Source organism: Ursus arctos, unplaced genomic scaffold, assembly GCF_023065955.2.
Source record: "Ursus arctos isolate Adak ecotype North America unplaced genomic scaffold, UrsArc2.0 scaffold_26, whole genome shotgun sequence".
Classification (NCBI taxonomy): domain Eukaryota; kingdom Metazoa; phylum Chordata; class Mammalia; order Carnivora; family Ursidae; genus Ursus; species Ursus arctos.
In genome coordinates, this window is record NW_026622941.1 from 21,719,470 (window position 1) to 21,727,052 (window position 7,583).

General features: G+C 37.8%; 1 pseudogene; it reads left to right on the forward strand.

The window, feature by feature from the left end:
• Window positions 1-386: 386 nt before the first annotated feature.
• LOC113257390 (60S ribosomal protein L7-like) lies at window positions 387-1,110 on the forward strand (annotated as a pseudogene).
• The last annotated feature ends 6,473 nt before the right edge of the window (window positions 1,111-7,583 follow it).

Below are 7,583 nucleotides of genomic sequence, written 5' to 3' on the forward strand. Positions count from 1 at the left end.
TTATTAACATATATATTTGTTTATATATTAATATATATATTTGTTTATATATTAACATATAAAAATTGCATATATTTAAGGTGGATGACTTGATGTTTTGATATACATATACATTTTGAAATGATCCTCCGAATCAAGCTAGTTAACATTTCTACCATATCACATGATTTCCTTCCTTCCTTTCTCCCTTCCTTCCTTCCTTCCTTCCTCCCTCTTTTCTTCTCCTTCTTCTTTTCTTCTCCTTCTCCTCCTCCTCTTCCTCCTCCTTCTCTTCTTTCTCCTTCTGCTTCTGCTGCTTCTTCTTCTCTTGTGGAGACAGTACTTAAAGTCTCCCTTCTTAGCAAATTCAAGTATACAACCTTTTTTTTTTCCTTCTGGCTGGAACTATGCAGGGTGCAGCAGAAAAGAAAAAGAAGGTTCCTGCTATGTCAGAGACCCTTAAGAAAAAGCAAAGGAATTCTGCAGAGTTAATATCAAACATCTGAGAAAGAAATTTGTCCAAAAGAGGCTTCAAAAGGCATTGAGGAAGCTTATTTATGAAAAAGCTAAGCATTACCATAAGGAATATAGGCAGATGTACAGAACTAAGATTCAAATGGCTAGGATGGCAAGAAAAGCTGTACTTGCAGAACCCAAATTGGCATTTGTCATCAGGATCAGAGGTATCAATGGTGAGAACCTGAAGGTTTGAAAGATGTTGCAGCTTCTTCGTCTTCACCAGATTCAATGCCACCTTTGGTAAGCTCAACAAGGCTTCAGGTAACATGCTAAGGATTGTGGAACGATATATAGCATGGGGGCCCCTAAACCTGAAGTCTGTAAATGAATCGATCTATAAGCATGGTTATGGCAAAATCAACAAGAAGTGACAGATAACATATTGATTGCTCGATCTCTTGCTAAATATGGCCTCATCTGCATGGAGCATCTGATGGCTAAAATCTATACCACTGGAAAAGACTTCAAAGAAGGAAACAATATCTTATGGCCCTTCAAATTATCTTCCCCATGAGGGAGAATGAAGAAAAAGACCACCCATTTTGTAGAAGGTGGAGATGCTGGCCACAGGGAAGACCAAATAAATAGGCTTATTGGAAGGATGAACTAAGGTATCTAACCATGATTATTATAATAATCTGGTAAGTTAATACATAACTACTTTCAAATTGAAAAAAAAATCAAGTATACAATATGGTTTTGGTAACTATAATCACCATGCAGTACTTTAGATCTCCAGGACTTATTCATCTTACATAACCAGAACTCTGTACTTTTTGACCAACATCTCCCCATTTCTCCCTGTGCTCAGCCCATGATAACCACCAGATGCAACTCACTGCATCTATGAATTTATTTTATTTATTTTCCTCATATAAGTGAGATTATGCAGTATTTGTCTGGCTTATTTCACTTAGCATGATGTCCTCCAGGTCCATCCACATTGTCACAAATGGCAGGATTTCCTTCTTTTTTTAAAGGCTGAATTACATGTGTATATATCTCACATTTTCTTTACCCTTTCATCTGTCAACAGACATTAGGTTGTTTTCCATATCTTGGCTATTGTGAATAATGCTGCTGTGAGCAGGGGGGTACAGATCTCTCTTTGAGATACTGATTTTACTTCCTTTGGGTATGTACCCAGAAGCAAGATTGCTGGATCATATGATAGTTCTACTTTTAATTTCCTGAAGAACCTGCATAATGTTTTCCATGGTGGCTGTACCAACACAGGACACAGGGTTCACTTTTCTTCACATGCTTGACAATGCTTGTTGTCTTTAGTCATTTTGATGTAGCCATTCTAAACTGTGTGAGGTTTTAATTAAAATAATAGTAAATATTCTGAATTTCTTGTTACAATATGAAGTAAAAAATTAATGGTTCTAACAATGTTTAAGTGTGCATAAGATTACCTAAAGTTGTATTCTATATTCCAAACAGCTAAGTAGTTTTTATATAGTTGATGAGTCACTACATATTTCCTCACCATATTTTTTAAAGAAGGGGTTTGACTTACATTTGTTATTTTCAAAATGAAAGAATCTATTAATTCCAAGCCCTATGATCTAGTTATTTCATGGATAAGATGATAATATTTATTGCATAAGGGGTGCCTGGCTCAGTCATTGGGCGTCTGCCTTCGGCTCAGGTCATGGTCCCACAATCTCTTGTGGAGACCTTTCAGCCCCACAACGGGGTCCAGCTTGGCGGGAAACTTGCTTCTTTCTCTCCCACTCCCCCTCCTTGTGTTCCCTCTCTCACTGCCTCTCTCTCTGTCAAACAAATAAATAAAACCTAAAAAACAAAATTATTGTATAATTTAAAAATCAGACAATGCAGTGATTTAGGAATTGTTTTCCCAGCACTCCTGTGGTCAAGACAGTTGAGCAATAAATAAATTACCACTGGAGGTGAGAAGAGGGAGAATTTTGTGATCACAAAGGACTTAAAGAGGATAATCCATAAAATTTTTTTGAAACTGGGAGAAAACTATACGATCATTTAGTCCAATGACATCATTTTATATGTGTAAAGACTGGCATGCATACTCCTACATCATATATATAGCTGGACATTCAGTCCCAGTACACGGACACTCTACTCTGCCCATTTTGGTATGCTCTATTTTTAAGGATTTTCCAGGCAGAAGTAAATGGTTTTACTTGACTCATGATTTAAAAATTGGGTGTGGGAAAGAGTTTTGTTTTGTTTTTTTCCTTATCATAAATGGAGTTCATTTATCCTTCCATCGAAACTCTAAGCTTCTTATTTTCAAAACAAGAGAAATCTTTTCTGAGGCAAAATGAACAGAGGTATGGAGTAGAGGTCCAATTGCCTTAAAAGAAGGGATGATCTAAAATGGACTAGACGCAAAAGAGATGTAAATTGTATGTTTTCTGTAAAGAAATTTGGCCAGAAAAATATCAAAAATTCTGACCTATTAATACCTATAAGGAAATAAAAATGTACCAACAAAGATTTATATACATAAATGTTCTAAAATTATTTACAAAACAAAAACTGAAAATTATCTACATGCTTGATTAGAATAAGACATTCCTTGATATTCTGAATCTTTTGGGCGGAGTTAAGTCTTCCTAAGTCTTCTGACATAAATGAAGTAGGATGGTAACTTATCAGGTGGAACCTTTCTAGTCTAAATCAAGGCTAGCCCGGTTGTGCTGTTTTTTTGGCAATTTGGGGAACTACCACAAACAACAGAAGTGAATTCCTAAGCTGCCAAAAAATTACTGGCTCAAATGAAGGCAGTTTCTATTTGGCTAAACTCTTCAAGAAGATTGTCATTAACATTTTTAACTTCCATCATTTGTTATTTCTGAAGTTAAAAAGGAAGTTAAACTGAAAACTTTATGAAAAAATTCCTATATTAAAATAAAGCAAAGTTTTGGATTTCCCCCCGCCCCCTTCTTCTCGGTTGTTTTTATGGGACTAGATGCTTGGAGACAAAGCAAACAGAACAAGAAATTTTAAAAACATGGTTTCAAAGAGCAGCTTCACTGTCTTATTGATAAACTGATATATTATTATCAAACCAATTTTAATTCAGTCTTCAAAATGTAATAGTTCTTTCAGAAACACCAGGAGACACTTTAAGAATAATGCATTTTGTCCATCATTTACTTTCATCTGTCATTTAAATACTGATTTTTTTTTCCCCATAGGAAAAAAAAAAGAAAGTTTTACCATGTTTTCAACATGCTGTCAAGGATGTCTTTATTGTCATCCCAGGAGATGTCTATGCAATTTCCTCTCCCTGGAGGGATGATATACCGACCTTCCTCATTCAGACAGAATAAAGTGGGTTATGGTGGCACTACCCACCTCCTACATGTAACTTCATTTCTATCAGCAAAGAGACAAAAGAAACTTTAAGAATTAAAATCTCTTCTACTTCATTTTCTCAGTGTTCCTTTCAGATGGAATTTGGAAACTAACTGAGGTTGAATGCTAATTAAGGTCTAAAGATTTGCAAACTTCCTCTCCAAGTCAACCATTCATAAGTGGTCCTACTTACTGATGAAAGACAGAAAGGCAGAAAGTATTTTCTGAAACCTCAGAGACAGAATGTTTTCAACACAGATGCCCAGGAGAAGTGGCATTTCCAAAACACTGTATCAGGGAGACACTTAGTGTGTCTGACTCCATATTGCTTCTGTGTCCCTTGCTGCTGTGACCTAGAGCTCAGAGACTTCGGCTTAACCCTGCACACAGACATGTTAATCGTCAAAGGAATTTGAAAAGGAATTTACAGCTGAGATATGAAAAAAACCTGTTGTTGTTGTTGTTTTTACCCCAACTTACCTCACTCAAGGAGATAAAGGAGTATGTGCAGAAATGACTATGCTATGTTTAAAGTGTGCAGGAACGACATGACCAGATTCCTGTACCCAAAATCAACTGACCAGGGACAAAATCAACTGACCAAGCACAACCTTCCTCAGATGTTAGTCACCTTTTCACTCTAACCCCCTCCCACATTCCCCTCTTTCTAACATAAAAGAAGCTCAAATCTCATGCTGGGGGAGATGGTTCTTTGAGAGGATACCTGGCATTTCCTCCATTTGCTGGTTTTCCAAATAAAGTCACTTTCCTCACCCCAAATCTTGCCTCTTGACTTATTGGCCTGTCGTGCTGCAAGCAGAATGAGCGTGGAATCGATTACAACACCTGCTTACTCTTCTTTAAGTAAAAAAAAAAAAAAAAAAATGTATATATTATGAAATGCTATGAAGATGTGGTTTCTGAGAGCAGGGTTTTGGCTTTTTTTTGTGTTTTTGCTGAAGTGGTTAAAATTATGTCTTACTCATTCAATTTAATTTTTTAGAAAGTTAAGAATTAGAGTATACTCCCAAAATTAGGGGGAAAGATTAAAGGATATATAACGAATTACTTCCTCAGATTAGGTTAATGAATATAATAAAAATGACCTCTAAGACATTAATAGGATCAATGCCTGGAGGCTGTGAAGTAGTTTGACCAGCCCTAAGGAACAAGTTATCAAGTGTCAATCTTTAAAAACTAGTAACAATCCCACTAATGTCGTTAAAATCTTTTACTTATTTTAAGTTCATTTTTCAAGCAATTGCTCTTGCAGATAAGACTAAAATATTCATTGGTATGAAATTATGCACCAGACCTATTTGCAAAGTCCCCATGTCCATCATCCATTCATCTATTAATTTATTATCTTATTTATTCTGCAAAATTTATTGTCAAGTGTGATGTACTATCTTAAGACACTGAGGATATAGAACAAAAAAAAAAATACCTTCCCTTCCCTCAAGGGAGTTCACAGTCTAATTAGCAAAAGAGATTTGCAAGATAATAAATACAATATTGTATTTTAAATAATATCTTTAAAAGATTTATTTATTTGAAAGAAAGTGTGTGTGTGTGTGTGTGCCTGTGCATGAGTGGGGGAGGGGCAGAGGAAGAGAATCTTCAACCAGATGAATCTTCAAGGAGACTCCCACTGAGTGTGGAGCCTGTTGCGGGGCTTGATCTCACATCGATCGCACCTGGGATCATGACCTGAGCCAAACCAAGAGTCGGCCTCTTAACTGACTGAGCCACCCAGGGGCCCCTTAAATAATATTTTTAAGGTATGTGCAGCTTTGTATTTTTCAAATATAAACAAGAAGGGTAAATTGTACTACAGAGAGGGAAAGTTAGAAAAGATTATATGGAAGATGTGTAAGTAGGGAACCATGGCAAAATTGTACTAAAATGATACAAATTACTCTGACCTTGAATCCTTACCCCCCCCCAAAATTGGGTTACCATTTCCTAATAAAGAATTGGAGCTTTGAGAGATCAATTAACATGCCTGAAGTTGCTTAGTGACTAGAAGTTAAGATTTTTAATCTAAGTCATTGTCTAAAACCCATATTATTTCCTCGACTCAACATTACTCATTCCCACACCTCCTTGTCTGAGACCTGGTGTAAAGACTTCTCCCCTCCCTCTGCTTGTTTTCAAGATCAGTACCACTCAAGACATGTCTTCCTTTTTTTGGACCCTCATTGTATTTACTTTCGAGGAACTAGAGAATCATAGAAATGGAAGGGATAGTTGAAGCCACCCAATTCAACAGTTCTTTCATAGCAAGGGGAAAGGAAAAAATCCCAGCAAAGTGACGTGACTTGAACAAAGTCAGAGAGCTACTTAGTCGCAGAGTAGCTCCAGAACCATCTAGTCCAGGCACATTCCCTTATGCCTAGACTGTCCCTTCCCTGGGTGGTCGTAATACCCAGTGGATATAGTTTGTTTTAGGGAAAGAAATGGCTTTCTTCTTTTTATCCTCAAAAAATGTGCTGAGTACATGGGGGTGGGAAGCCAAGAGCCTTGAAATGAAAGGTCACAAATAAATAACTCTGTTCAGTATAAGAAATGGGGGTGTAAAAGCATAAGAGGAGAAACAAGAAGGCAGAGCATCCAAGCTAGAGCCCCAGATTGTCAAGTTCAGAGAGCATGATTTTTGGAAGTGTAAGTGGGATTTTTATTGTGTGGTTAGAAGTTGAAGTCCTCTTGAAAGGACTTCAACTACCTCTATTTTGATGTCAGTCTGTACTTTCTAATTGATTAAGTTCTTTCCATCTTATCTCTTAACTCACACAAAAGACCCTGCAGGGCAAAGCATCCCTGGAAGGGAACTGAAACTACCTCCTCAAGCTGCCCTAATGCCAGGGAGGCCCCGTGTGATTGCCTCAAATGACTGAGCTGACCTTTACTGCCTCGCTGCCTGTACCCAATGACCTTTGTCCGACACTTCCCTTATATAAACCTGGAAGTATTTCCAACACTTTGGAGACAGTCTTTGAGACTTTAGTCCACTGTCTTCCTGATGTTGGTCTCACTGAAATAAATTCCCTTTTCATTTCACCACCACTTGTGTCTGTGCCTTTGGATCTTGCTAGCAGTGAGGGGCCAAACTTGGTCTTTTGGAGGACCCAGAAGCCAGGTGCACTTGCATCCCTATGGCCGGTTTACGCTCTTTGTCTTCAACTTTCAGGAAAACCTACTATAGGCATTAACACCTTATAGTATGGAAATGAGGGAAAATGAATTACATTCCATTTTTGGGATTACATTGTGAAATAAAAACAAATCCTGATTTAATAAGGAGAGACTAATATTAGAAAGGATCGTCACAAGAGGGGGTAGGACCAGGAAGGGTCCATCGCAGGGGGAAGGGGGCTATGTCAATAGGGAGAACTCTGACCATAACATAGGCAAGAGCCTTAAGAGTTAGGTACAAAGGGTTGTGCGGTTTTTGTCTTTGTTTTTAATAAGAGGGGAATAAACAAGCCTAGAAAGAACCAGGTATGGGGGAAGTGGGATAAAAGGGTGGCCTGATGGGAGAGTAGATCAGAGTGTTTGATCCTGAGGCCAGGCTGTTCTCAGAAGGGGCTGTGTGCTGCTCAAACTGAGGGTGGGTCAAGTTCAAGGGAAGGAGAGAAACTGAACCAATTTGATTAACAAGTATTTTACTTCCACAGATCAGGGAGCACAAGTAGTTCAGCTAATCATTCATGGGGCAAAGGATGGAAGTTTAGATG